Here is a 15022-nt window from a genome sequence, read left to right as displayed (position 1 = left end):
ATGAGCCTGGAGGTGGAGCCAAAGAACGCCCCACCCTCACCAACCCACAGCTATGCCTCTAGCAATGAACTGGAAACACCCTTCCTCACCCTCAAGCTCCCAAAATGCTAAAATGGACAATTTCCACTAATTACCAGCAACCTGCAATAAAGCTCTGTAACTTTCCACTATAAATCACCCTGGAGAATGCTGCATGTTGCTGAACAGAGGTAAGCCGCCCCAATAAAGGAATTCCCTTATTGCAAAAATTGTTTGGGGCATGGAAATCTCACAACTAGTGAAAACAGTATCTTCCTATATACATAAAAATGTAGACTGTCATCACGCTCTGCAGTTCACATGGCTGTCAACAGGTGGCAACACCGACACAACAGCTCAGGACTGTCTAAATTTAGTGCAGTTTAGAGTTATTTTTTCACCTTCTTTTCTGAAATTAAAATTGTAATTGTTTTTATTTCGGCCACAGGATCCTTTTGTAGTTAGAGTACACATCTTTTCCCTCTTGGTCTGTTTTGTTACTCAGTATATCGCAGAGCTGTATCCTATATTTCTTTATTGTCAATTGCAAAAACTTATCCTCCCTCCTCGCTCTTTCTCTTTTTTTCCTGTAACCTGTTTGTAGCTATTAAAATTTAATCTAAAAAATTCCTGATTTGTTCCAAACAGCAGGCTGGTACAACAGGCAGGAATCTAACAGGCAAACTCTTCTCCTGTGTGCAAGTCAGGGTAACAAGTTATTTCATTTCTGCCTGCTGATCAGCTAGTTAAGGCCCTGGAACATCCCTAATCAAAGTCTGCAGTCCTTTAATCAAAATGGGTTGCATAAAAGCTGCTGAGAGCCACAGTGACCTGCATCTCCCAGCGAATGACGCACCAGGAAGGGGGAGGAAGTGTGAGATGACAGAACCATTTTCACCCACCATTTATAAATCAATAAGGCCAAGTGGGTGTGATTTATAACAAGCAGAGCCTGTAAGAGAGCTCTCTGTGTCCCCCTCCCTCACAGGAGATGGGGCTGGCATTTACTGGGCACACTTCTTCAGGAATCTGGCCCCCACTTCCATTCCCCTATCATGTTATCACACAGGTCACCTCCAGACTCAGGATTTTGTGGAAGAGATTCAAGGACGTACTGGAAATTTAAGTCCACGCAATCAAAGTGGATTAGAGGGCTCTGCCTTCCTGGCACAGCAAATCCACTGTTGTTTTTCAAACACCCTTTTTGCAGTTAGGGAAAATGTGAGTTGAACGAAAGGCAGATAGGAGGACCCAGAACCATCGCACCAGCAAATCTGGATGAATGCTGAATAAAGACCAGACATAGTCTAACCTCTGTGTGAGCTTTGTGTGAGCAAATCAGGATTAATGCTCAGTCAACAGGCTGTCTGGGGAAGCCCACAAGCTTCCTTTACTTCTGCCTGAGAAAACTAAAATCCTTTTTAAAAATGCACATGGCATCACTTTTAAACATTTAATTCATGCTTTGGTTACATCCTGGTTGGACTACTGTAATGCACTTTACACGGGGCTGCGTTTGAAGTGTTTGGAAGCTTCAGCTGGTCCAGAATGCTACAGCCAGAAAGCTGGCTGTGGCTGATTACAGAGTGCATGTGCATTTCCAAGGACAATTCAAAGTGCTATTTATGATCTCTAAAGCTAGGCTACCTGAAATATGTCTCCCTTTACAATCCTGCCTAGCTGTTTTTGTTTTTTTTATTTAATTTTTATTAGTTTCAATTCATTATACAACATCAAACATTGAAACAACAAAAAAGACAAACAAAACACACAAAAAAAGAAACAAAGAGAGAAAGAAAAACATTACATAACATAAAACACCAACAAATTAAACTTACAGTAACTAAATAACTAAATCACACAACAATAATTGACTTCCCTTCAACTCGGTTTCGGAATGTGTTACAAAAGATTTTCTATCTGCAGTTTCGTTTTCTTAAGACTCTTTGCGTCGCAAGTGTTATATCGAGCCTACTGTGATTTTTAGATTTTTTACATCTGTTTCAATATATGTCATAAATTTATTCCATTCATTATTAAACTTTGTACCTTTTTGGTTTCTTATTTTCTGTGTCATTTTTGCCAATTCTATATAATCAAATAGTTTAGATTGCCACTCATTAATAGTTGGGATTTTTGATGTTTTCCAGTTTTGTGCTATTAGTGTTCTAGCAGCCACTGTTGCATATTGGAAAAGTGTTTGGTCTTCCTTTTTAATTTCTTCTCCAATTATCCCCAGAAGGAAGGCCTCGGGTTTTTTTTGTGAAGGTATATTTAATTTTTTTTTTTTTAATTCATTATAAATAGATTCCCAAAACTTTCTAATTGCCTCACAAGACCACCACGTGGTAAAAATTATCTTCCGTAATTTTACATTTCCAGCACGATTTGTCTCTGGTTTTGTACATTTTTTCTAGTTTTACAGGCGTGATGTACCACCTGTACATCATTTTATACATGTTCTCTCTAAGTGCTGTGCATGCCGAGAATTTCATACCTTTATTCCAAAGTTTCTTCCACTTATCAAACTCTTTTGTATCCAAAGTCTATCGCCCATTTCACCATTACTTCTTTTATTTCTTCATCTTTGGTGTCTCATTCAAGCAACTGGCTGTACATTTTTGATAGGAGTTTTGATTTGTTTTCTAATATTTCTATCTGGAATCTGGATTTTTTTTCGTTCATCCCATTCTTTTTATCTTCAGTCCACATGGCATTGATTTGATGAAATTGGATCCAACCTGTCAGTTTGTTCTTTATCTCTTCATATGGCCTAATCTTCCATCCATTTTCTGTTTTTACTAACAAATCTTCATAACTCCATCTTTCTCCTTCAATATTTATTTTTTTTATTGTTAAAATGTTGATTGGTGATAACCACCAAGGGGTATTTTTTTCCAATAATTTTTTGTTTCTCTCCCATACTTCCAACAGTGGCCCTCTAATAATATAATTAGAAAATCCTTTGTGGGCCTTTTCCTTTTTACGCCACAAATAAGCGTGCCAACCAAATCTTATATTGAAGCCTTCTAAATCTAACAGATCTGTGTTTTTAATGAAAATCCAATCTTTAACCCAACAAAGGCACGAGGCTTCATAATACAGCTTCAAATTTGGAACCGCAAATCCTCCCCTATCTCTTTGATCTGTGAGTAATTTGAATCTAATTCTTGGCCTTTTTCCTTGCCAAATAAATTTAGAGAGTACTTTCTGCCAATCTTTAAATACTGAGGTTCCCCTGATTATCGGTATATTTTGAAATAAGAACAGCAGTTTTGGCAATAAACTCATCTTAATTGCCGCCATTCTTCCCGACCAAGAGAGCTTTATTCTGTTCCAGGTATCCAGGTCCTTCCTTATTTCTTTCCATGTGTTTGTGTAGTTGTCTTCCATTAAGTTTATATTCTTCATTGTTAGCCAAATTCCGAGGTATTTTACTTTTTTAGTTACTTTGATCCCAGTCTGTAGTTCAAGATGGTTTTTTACCTCTTCTATCATATTTTTAGTCATTATTTTAGTTTTTGTTCTATTTAGTTTAAAGCCGGATAGCTTTCCAAATTCTTCTAACAGATCTAACACTTTACCGACACTATTTTTTTGATCTTCCTGTGACAACATAAGATCATCGGCATATGCTTTTGACTTATATTCTTTCACTCCAATTCTTATTCCGCGTATCTCTGAAATTTTCCTTATCTTATTTGTAATTATTTCTAACACCATAATAAACAATCCTGCCTAGCTGTTAAGCTCCTTCTCTTGTTCCCATCAACATTGGAGGCACAAATGGTAGTGAGCTGAGACAGAGCCTTTTCGGTGGCCACTCCCAGATTGTGAAATTCTCTCCCAAGAGTGATTGGACAGGCCCCCTCTTTGCTATCCTTCCGCTGGCAGGCCAATACCTTCCTGTTCAGGCAGGCATGTATTTGGAAACAAAGGGGGAGATGATGATGACCACCACTGGGATGCTGTCAGGGCAAACCAGATGTTCATTGTTGGTACTAAATGTGTTTTGATGTAACTATTGTTTGTTTTTTAAATGCTGTAAGTTGTCTGGAATCCCCACTTGGGATAAAGACAGGATATAAACACATTAAAAAATAAAATGATCTTAATAATTTGGGAGTAGGCAACTTAGGGCCTTCCAGCTACTTCTAAAATCAACCATTTGTTTCAAACTAAGGTTGCCTATTGACCAGAGCAACTCAAAATTGAACTGTTCCTCAGCATCTAGGAGTTGTTTCATCTGTAGAGAGTGAAGATTGTCATGGAAAGCAAACTCAACTGCAGATCAAACTGTTCCTAAAAGGGTAAGTTCAAAAGTTGGCCACTACACAGATCAGTTCAGAAGTTGGCAATTCTTTCTAAAAGCACAAAAAGAGCGTCCTGCTGCCCACACTCTCTACCCTGGAGTGCTCCCCCTCTACTGCCAGATGCATGTGGGGACTGGCCATTGTTATGGGAATAGGACTCTGCCTATGCTCAGATGCTCTCTAGAATTGCTTCACAAGTTCTAGAGTCCAACCCCAGCATTGGAAATGGAACCTGTAAGTGGTACATAGGTTGAGGTAGTACACAGCTTTAGAAATCATAGAACTGCAGAACTGGAAGGTACCCAAAGGGTCATCTGGTTGAACTCCCTGCAACACTGGGATCACAATTCGGGAGAGACTGTTTCGGAAATGAAATCTCTACACACCAAATGGATGAATTTTGCCTCCAGCACATATACCCATCAATGCACACACATGAACACTAAGGCACCCACCATGCAGCATATAACCTGCCGCTGAGGCTGTCGAGGAATGGTTTGAACTGTTGATGGCACATTTTAGAGTGTCTTTCCCCCAAAGAACAAACACATTCCTGGTGCTTGAATCCATGGCGCACAGGCTATCTGCAGAATAAATGTGTATTTATTCATATAAATGTTCTTGTTCTTAAAATTTGTATACAGTGGTACCTCAGGTTACATACACTTCAGGTTACATACGCTTTGGGTTACAGACTCCGCTAACCCAGAAATATTACCTCAGATTAAGAACTTTGCTTCAGGATGAGAACAGAAATCATGCAGCAGCGGCGCAGCGGCAGCAGGAGGCCCCATTTGCTAAAGTGGTGTTTCAGGTTAAGAACAGTTTCAGGTTAAGAACAGACCTCCAGAATGAATTAAGTTCTTAATCCGAGGTACCACTGTACTGCCCTTCATCCGAAGATAACAGGGTGGTTCACAACATAAAAAGACTATATGGGAACAGAAAATAATAAAACGAAAACAAGCTAGCGTAACAACCCCCCTCCCACAAACAGATTTAAAAGGCCATAGAATGCTAATCAGCCAAAGGCCTGAGACAGCAAAGAAGCCCCAACAATGCACAACAGGGGAGGAGGTGACCCTAGTGACAGTGATATTTGATGAGTGGAGAAGGATTATACTACTACAACCAGGCTCCACCCTATTCCAGCTACGAAATGGCGGGGGAATGTTGCCACCTCAGCATCCCAGCTAGGGAGCATGCCAAAACCTGAGACTGAGGGACAGTCTCCAGCGATGGCGGGTATTGATGATGTCATGGAGTGATGATGTCAATATGCAAGACACGTTACACATTAACCAGTCTCTGAGAGCATGTCCTTCCAAAACAAAAACAAAACCCCACACATACCCCGCCACCTCCTGAGAGTCTATACATAATTTACAGCCAGCCCTTGCCAGGCTGAATCTCGCAAGCAGCACACGTAGTCTTCTTAATTTAAATACTGTTACAAATAATAAGTCACCCTTGCCCACCTGGAGAGTCAAGCCCTCCATCTTTTACCGGGGAGCAGGCAGACCTGGAGACTTCAGGTCAGCACTAATTGTCTGGCAACCCTGGTTCTGGCTGACAAAATGTACCCTTTTTTCATCAGGAGGCTCAGAACGGCTCAGTGGCGCTCAAGCAGACGCTGTGGTCATTTAGCAAAATCAACCTCACCTAGGCCTGCGTTTGTGACTCTCAAGCTCTCTCTGACACACATAAACACACACTTCAAACGGAGCCAAGATTAGTTGGTGAACAAGCCCAGGATGGAAAAGGGGAGTTTCTCTCTCTGTGTGTCTCTCTCTCCTCCACTCTGAGCCCCCACCCCCCTCTGACATCTCTTTCCTTTGTGCTTCTTGGGCCTTGGCATGCCAGAGACTCCTGGGCTCCTTTGGGGGTGTTGCAGAGAGGCAATTGCGTGTCCCTTGTGGGAACATTACACCACCAAGCCTCCCCTACGGGCCCCATCTAGACAATAATAATTGCATATACCTTTCTGTTTGTGCAATGGGAGGGAGGGGCACATAAGCACGGGGGGGGGGGAGAAACAAATCTTCTCCTTGTCTCCCCCCCCCCCCAGTGTGTGTGTGTGTTTGCACACGCGTATTTTTGTTCCTCAACACCTGTCTTTAGCACACCCACCCTCCTAAGCAGCTGGACCTGAAATGTCAGGGGGATCAGATTAATCCTACGGGGAGAGATGGGGGCAGGAAGGTTTAATCACTCCCTCTGCCATTGCCATTAGCTTGGCCGATTTGGAACAATGGGCCCTGCCTTCTCTACCTCTTCTCCAGCCATGGCTATGAAGCACCTCCCCCCCCCCCAGCTTGCCAGCCCCACCAGACCGAACCCCTGCCCCGTTATGCACCATATCCAAACAGTACAGCGCAAATGGATAAAATAAAGTTACAGTGGTACCTCAGGTTAAGTACTTAATTCGTTCCGGAGGTCTGTACTTAACCTGAAACTGTTCATCACCTGAAGCACCACTTCAGCTAATAGGGCCTCCCGCTGCTGCTGCACTGCCGAAGCACGATTTCTGTTCTCATCCTGAAGCAAAGTTCTTAACCCGAGGTACTATTTCTGGGTTAGTGGAGTCTGCAACCCGAAGCGTCTGTAACCCGAGATACCACTGTATTAAAAATCCCTCCACAATGACCAAACTTGTATCAGGGTAAATTAAGGCACAGTCCAACCCTTCCCATCCAGATGGCAGATATTTATCCTAGGTGTTTTCTTGTGTCTTCCCACCCCCAGAAGAATTCGCATTGTGGTGTGCATTTCTTTCCCCTTGTGAGCGAAAATAAGCACCTTGCTGCTAAAGACAAACAGGTGCACGGAGGGCGGAAAACAATGTAGAGAGAGTGGGTGGCCCCAATTCAGGTGAAGTTTGCCGTGATGGTCCCACTGAAATCAAACAAGCCTAGTTATTTGTGATTGATTCAGTGGGATGGATTGTGATATCGTAAACGGAATTTGTCATAATGCTTGAAGCGATGCCACCTAACAAGCTGGGGTTTGTGAATGGCCAAACCAGGATCTGAAACTGTAGTGTGAAGCTGTTGCAAACCATGGTTGGGGGATACAGTGGCTTGGTTTTATAACCACTGCAACTAACCATGGTCTGGCACATTGCTTCACCCTCAGATGCTGCTCTTTGGGACAGTGCCTTGGGTTCTTCAGGGAAGTGCAGAAAGAAGGAAACCACAGTTTTCCTGAACATCTAAAACACAAACCATGGTTTGGAGTCTATAGTTAGTGTAAATCATGTCTTGGTAGCAACTAAGCGTTTAGTCAATTTTGAGCAGAGAAATGATATAGCTACCCTAGCAAATCCGAAGAAGAAGAAGAAGAAGAAGAAGAAGAGGAAGAAGAAGAAGAAGTTGTTTATATCCTGCCTTTTTCTCTGACAGGACTCAAGACAACTTACAGGTAAAAACAAGAACGACCAAAAGCATAGTAGAGAAGAAGAAGAAGAAGAAGGAGGAGGAGGAGGAGGAGGAGGAGGAGGAGGAGGAGGAGAAGAAGAAGAAGTGTGTGTGGGCTGCCCCTCCTCAGGGCTGGCCCCAAACATGCTGGTGCTTGGGGCAAAGAACAAGATGGTGCCATGTCAACGGCTGACTGGCCTGGCCATGGAATCTTCTTTCAGCACTGGGGACAGGATCAGGTCCACTACTGTACCTGAGGGCCGCACGCTAGCTTGAGGATGGAGGAAGCCTGAGGCAGCTGCTTCAAGTTGACTATTGGAAGAGCCAGTCCTATCCCTACCTCCCCCTTTGTCCATTTGCGGAATGCAGAGGTTAGCATAGGGTCTGCCACCTCCTGTATTAAAGGCTCTCTGGTTCCTGCCCCTTTTACAACAGTAGTGAGACATAAACAGGTGAGACCATGAACAAGAAAGAAAGCCCCTTCTTTTTTGCCCAAAGCTGGCACCTGCCACATGTTTCCTTGGCTCCTCTCTCATCCTGGCACCACACAACCCTCTAGGGCTCCTCCGGTGTTGTCCTCTTACTAAGCTGTCTCCAATCCAGACTCCCAGGAGGGCAGATGCTGTCTGTGAGCATGTAAGACACTCCTGGGGACCTCTGGCCTTGTGAGAATCATCAGGCAACTGTGTCGAGGAATAAGCCACCTCAGCCTTCCACAACCAGATGTTTTGCACTGCAACTCCCATCAGCCCCAGCCAGCAGAGCATAACCCAAACATCTGGAGGGCACCAGGTCACACAAGGCTGAGCTAACTTTTCCCTAACATGATAAACAGGAATGAGAAAAAGCAACTTGGTTTCCTTCCCCACTTCCTAATCCCTCCATTCTCTCCCCCTGCTGTCTGGTTCTGTACCACAAGCACCTTCAGAAAGGCAATTTTGCTTTCCTCTTGTCAATGCCCATGTACATTGAGGGCATTGGAATATTATCTTCTTGCAATCACTGTTCAAGGAAGGGGTTGAAGAGAACCCATTATTTAGTCACCTTGGGACATTATGCATATCAGCACATGCAGAGGGATGAGAAGAATCTCACTCACGGGCTCTTGCTGTCCACATTCAGCTGTGTTTTCTGCATGCAAACAGTACATATGCAGGCAGCACCAGGAATCCTCTATGTGCATGCAGGTCTTACATGTGCATTCTTGCCCAAGTTATGCTGAACGCATGTAGGGGGCATGCTAGAAGCTAGTGACTGCAGATAGAAACGTTCTCGCTCTCTCCCACATACACATTGAATGTACACTCGTGTAACGTGTAAGCAAGGCTCATTCCAGGATAAATTACTGGGTGCACAGACACATGACATTCATAACTTTCTGGCGTGTCTTGACAGAAATTCTGCTCCTAAGGGAAGGGCCACAGAAGGTAGAGCATCTGCCAAGTTCAATCCCCATCATTTCCAGATAGAGCTGAGAGAGAACCCTGCCTCAAACTCTGGAGAGCCACCGCCAAGGCTGACCCAAGACACTTTGGCCCCTGCGATGGGCCTCCAAAATGGCGTCCACCTCCCTGCCAGGGAAGAAGGGGTGAGGGAAAATCTACATCAGGAACAATGGGGAAAGAAAGATCTGCTCCTGTGGATTCTGCCGCCAGATGTGGTCACCTCACCTTGCCTCATGGGAGGGCCGGCCCTGGCCACTGCCAACCAGTGTAGGCAATACTGAGCAAGGTATGCCAATGGTCTGACTCAGTATAAGGCAGCTTCCTATGTTCTTAGAACTTCCCATCAAAGGAACACACACAGAGAGATACTGCAAGACTGCCTTAAGCTTTGAAACAAGAGCTTACCTGTAATACAAAGAGGTTGGCATCCGCTAGGATCACAAAGTTGGCACTGCCTCTCCAGCTGTCTTTGTTGTTTCAATGCCAGCCCTCCTCTCTTGTGGTCTCGGCAGCTGCTGTCTGTCTGGACGGCCTGTGGACTGACTGCCGCCGCGGCAGAGGTGGCAGGAAACAGCCCGCCCTGTGTCCATCAGGCCAAGAAGCTGGGAGATATTGCTGCACCCTGCCTGCTTGCCTTGCTTCTCATCCGTATGCACCATGGAAGGTCCCCTTTCCGTGCTGCTGATTGCGAAAGCACCGGACATCTCAGAACAGATCTTGCATTCTGGTCCCCCTGGTTCTGCTTTTGTTTGTGTGTTTGTTTTTCTAAGGTTTTAAAAACACGTTGCAAAATTTGAAAGTTTCTTGCATGCACATTAGGGGCTTTTTGTGTGAGAAAGCTGAGGAGGGGCAACTTTCAAATGCTTTTTATTGTGAAGATCCTCACAGTCCAAATAATGGCTTGTCGCAGCCAGACCACCAAGGGTCATGCAGAAATCTGAAGGCACTCATTCTTCCAATATCCAAGTCCAAAGCTCTCACCACTGTTGTACACTGCCATTTTTTCTACTTTGCACATTTTTATATACTGCAGCTAAGGGGGGGAAAGAGGGGGGAACCACAGTCAAGTCCAGAGGATGAGAATGCTTTTGTTTTGTTTTGTTTTGTTTTGTTTTATAAGCACTTTTAAAAATCCAGCTACAATACAAAGACTTAAACATGCATAGCTTAGCAGCAAATGTGGATTTGCAAACAGGTACACACAGGACAGGGAACAGGGGGCTAGTCCTGGCTCGCCATGCATGCACACGCATGACACATGCACCCAGAAACATGTGTTAGTGGTTCTAATGACATGCAAGAAGTATTTGATGCATACCTCTACCCTAATCTCCCAATTCAGCTCTCAAAACTGGGGGTGGGGAGGGGAGAACCATAGTGTGTGAAGCTTCCTTTGGAAATATTTGTGGGAATGCCATAGCCCTGGCTCCCAGTAGCACTCACAAGTGTTATAATATCTTATGACCCTATGCTCTAAATGAGCACGTCTAGTTCTGGATATTCAGAAATGAGCTGCCGTATGCTGCCCACTGGATTCCCAGCTTCTTGTTCTGGAGGGGTAGTTGCTTTAAGTCTGTTACAAAAACGAAAAAACTACCAAGTAGTACAGGTGGATCTGATGGTTTATCACCCTTTAAAGGTGCCACAATACTCTTGCTGGCTTTTCCATGAGGCTCGGTGACCAGGCCAGCTGGGAATGGTGGAAGACTTTCTCTTTTCCTAAACTAAGCAGTGACAGACTTTGGTAATATGGCACCCAGAGGGAGGACAAAATTTATCGGCGCGCCCCTCAAAGATTTCTTATTTTTACAATAATTCATTTTGGTACTTTGAGTAGGTACCTGTATAAATATAGGTAATATTAATATTTATCATCATCATCATCATCATCATCTTGCTCTCCTCCCCCCAGCTCAGCTCCCTGTGCGAGGGAACCACCCACACCAGCCTTGTCAAGCCAGAGAGGCAGAGACAGAACTGTAGCAGTGCCTTACCTTGTAGAATGGAAGAGTGTCTGCTTAATTCTCTTGGTAAGTTGAGACCCTTGGCTGCAGAATCAAGAGTGAAAACGTGAGAAGGGAAGCGGTTGAAGGCCAAGGAAGAGAAGGGCATTTACAGGGTTTTCAGCTTAGTCAAACAATAACTTCTCTTCCATCCATCTCTCTCCATCTAGAAGGAGATGCAGGGCAGAATGACTCCAGCTGGACCTGCAACACACCCAGAGTCTGAATGGGAGATGCGGGGGTCCTTGCTTCTCTGTCTCACTCTTTCTTTCTCTCTCTCTCCTCCATGAGCTCATACAATCTCATTTTATGGGAGAGACATCTGTTTCGACTCAAAGGGGAGTGGAAGGGGGGAGCCTTCCACTGCCAACAACAAAACAAACCTCCCATCCCTGAGTCACCCCCTCATTTCAATAAAGAAAGAAAAAATACATTTGCTTCCTTTCCATCTCCCAGCCCTTCCTAAGCTTCTGCATTCGGGAAAGGGTGCAAAAGCAACACTTATGTTTAAAAGGCAGCTGGGGGAAGAGGGGAAATGCCAACCCGAGTTGCAAAGGGGGTCTCTTTCATACTTGCATTGTTCTACATAAGGCAGAATGCTTGGGTGTCACACACACATCATTTCTGGACCACCCCCTCTTTGAATGTTGCCTATCTTGATAGGGTCGTCACAGTTTTCAAAGGTTTAGAGGGGGGAACATAACTGCCCCTACAGCCTCAGGGAGGGAAGGGGTAAGAGAGTTGCCGACAGGACTCACCAGCATAAACAGCCAGTTTCCTTGGGGAGGAATCTGAATCCCCTGTTAGAACCAACACCCGTTGCAGATCATCACATACTGCAAGTATATACTGTAGTATATAGCAGCAGACATATAAGTAGATGGATCATGGAAACAAGTGGATGAGAGGGCCTATAACCTAATGGGAAGAGCACACGCTGTGAATTAGCGATGTAGTGAAATCTGCCCTCCAATTTTCTCAAACGCTTTCTTCTCCTGTGAAAGATGCTTAATTGCATTACTTAATATGTGCAATTGTGATGATTATTAGTAATAGCAACGTTTGTTTCTGAATGCGGCATTTGTATTGCATTTCAAATACTGATTTGTCAACCCCTTAAGACATTTCTACTGGAATATAAAGCAGTACTGTATATAAGTTAACTAAATAAATGAAAGAAGATTCCAGTTTTTATGCCTTGCTCTTTAGCATTTTGGCAGGGGTGGAGATTTGAGCTTACCTTATTGCTGCAAGGTGGCCCAGGGTTCTGTGTGTGCACCTATAACTCTCAGTGTGGCTAAGTTTCATGTTGCTGTAGCAAAACCCACCAGAGACTGACCATACATGTTTTGTAATTTTCCTCTTTGGAGTTTGTGACATGATTGTAACTTCCAAAATGTCAATGCCCATCTTATTTTACTTATTTATTTTACTTATCTTTTATTTACCTTGTTTTACTTGTTTCTCTTATCTTAGCATGCACATTTGGATAATATGTGCTTCTCATTTAGTTTCTTTAGTGCTGGTCATTGGCCATAACAATAAAGGTTTGGTTGTGTGTCTGTTTTTTGATGTCTCCTTTAAAGCCCAGGAACTCAGAACATAGACTACTGGGGAGAAAATTTGTATAATCAAAGAAAGGACATGGGCAAACAACTCTTGGCCACCTGAAAAGTAAGCCAAGTGTAACAACAACAACAACAACAACAAAAAGGCCACACCCCAATCAATCAGGATTTTCAAACACATTTTTTCTCTCCTCAATAATTGTAGAATCGTAAAAACAAGAACAAACCCCACAGGATCAATTTATGGCGCAGTGCTACATTGAATGAATGGGAGTGCAGCTTCCCAATAGACTGTGGCGGTCTCTGTTAGTGAGTGGGTGGGTCCTTTCAATTGCTCTGCCTTGAGCACCAAAACATCTTGCACCAGGCCTGTTTTTACTCTCCCTTTACCTATCCCCGACCTGTTAAGAATAAGAAGAGCTCTGCTGGATCAAGCCAATGGCTCGTCTAATCCAGCATCCTGTTCTCACAGCCACTAACTAGAAGCTTATGAGAAGCCCATAAGCAAGACCTGAGCGCAACAGCACTCTCCCTTTGAGTTGCTTCCAGCAGCTGGTATTTGAATGCGTTACTGCTTCCAACAGTGGAGGTAGGGTGCAAAGCCAATAGCCCTTTCCTCTTGCTGGTCTAACACATAACTGGGGCCAGTGGTGGCATAGTGGTTAGCATCGGACTACGACCTGGGAGACCAGAGTTTAAATCTACTTGGCCATGAAGGTCACAAGGGTGACCTTAGGCCAGTCACTGCCTCTCAGCCTACCCTGCCTCACAGCGTTGTTGTGGGGATTAAATGACACCATGTACTCCACACTGAGATCCTTGGAGAAAAAGGTGGGATATAAATGCAGTAAATGAACCCTGAGGCACCCCACAAGTGAGAGCCCAGGGGTCTGAACACTCATACCCTAACACCACTTTCTGGACATGGCTCAGAAGGAAGGAGCGGAACCAATGTATAACAGTGCCCCCAGCTCCCAGCTCCTTTAAACGGTTCAGAAGGACGTCATGGTCGGTGGTATCAAAGGCTGCTGAGAGATCCAGCAGAACTAGGAAACAGCTTTCACCTTTGTGAAAGCCCATCGCCCAGCCCTTCTCAGCTTGCTTTTATGAGCCAGGATGGGCAAGGATCAAGGAGACAGGTGGTCGATTTCACTCATCCAAGCAGCCTGTCCACATCCTCAGAGGTAACAGACTGGAACTGATCCCATGCAACTTGACTAGACCGGACTCCAGCACTTTCCCGCCCTGGCCTTGCTCCCACAGTATAGTCTACCTCTTTCAATTCTGAGCAACTTTATCTGCAAAAAACTTTGCAAAATCATTGCACGAAATCTTGGGGTCCTTACCAGGCCCCGATGGTGGTGGTGGTTCCATTAGATTGCGAACCTACTGCTGTTTTCTGCAGATGCAATAGAGGCGGTGAAGAAGGTCCTCTTTGCCGTCGCTATCGCCACTTGGTAGGCTCGACGTTGAGCTCTAATCAGTGTCTGGTCCGATTCAGAATGAGTTTTCCGCTACCGGCGCTCTAGTCGTCTCAGCAATTGTTTCGTCACCCTCAGTTCTGGGGAAAACCACAGGGCTGTCCGGGGTCCATGCAACTTCGGAGCCAGACAGTTGATAGCCCTGGTTAACTCGTCATTCCAGCGGGCCACCAGGGAATCAGCTGAAAGTCCAACAACATGGGATAAAACATCCCCTGACCTACCACTCTCTGGAAGCCATTTGGATCCATTAAGTGGCGGGGGCGGACCATCCGAATCTGTCCCACCTCCCTACAGAGGGTAAGGGTCGCAGAAAAGTCCAGTTGTACCAGGAAGTAAAAGTGCCTGCAGTCCCACCTCCAGCCAGTAGGGACAGCAGTGGGGCAGGAAGTCAATCGAGTCCCGAGACCTCCATTGCCATGTCTGAATATGGCTACAGTGAAGCCAAAAAGGAGGTTGGGAGTGGAGAGCAGAGAAGGAGGCTACTCAAGCAGTCTAGCCAAAGCCTTGCTGGACCTCACTGGTGAATGGCAATAACTGTCCTTTCTTGGAGTGTGTTGTCGCAATGACATAAGATCATCCCTGTTGGATCAGGCCAAAGAGGGTCCATCTAGTCCAGTTCTCAAAATGGCCAACCAGATGCCTGTGAGAAACCTGTAAGCAGGACCCGAGCACAAGAGCCCTCTCCCCCTTGTGGTTTCCAGCAACTGGTATTAGAAGCATTACTGCCTCTGTCTGTGACATATACAGGAGTATACAGACCCAAGAGTCTGTAGTC

The 15022-nt window shown here is 44.7% G+C and overlaps 1 long non-coding RNA gene across 1 annotated transcript; it reads right to left on the bottom strand.

Annotated features, from left to right (window-relative positions):
- Positions 1 to 7825: 7825 nt before the first annotated feature.
- On the bottom strand, positions 7826 to 14325 carry LOC310666513. Its single transcript, XR_014505939.1, has 4 exons — positions 12644 to 14325; positions 11187 to 11240; positions 9598 to 10225; positions 7826 to 8430 (listed from the first exon to the last, which is right to left on the bottom strand). It is a non-coding gene; the product is annotated as an uncharacterized lncRNA (long non-coding RNA).
- Between the last annotated feature and the right edge of the window lie 697 nt (positions 14326 to 15022).

This window comes from Podarcis tiliguerta (genome assembly GCF_965153285.1).
Source record: "Podarcis tiliguerta genome assembly, chromosome: 16".
In the NCBI taxonomy this organism is placed as follows: Eukaryota; Metazoa; Chordata; class Lepidosauria; order Squamata; family Lacertidae; genus Podarcis; species Podarcis tiliguerta.
This window is presented reverse-complemented; position numbering and strand designations above follow the sequence as displayed.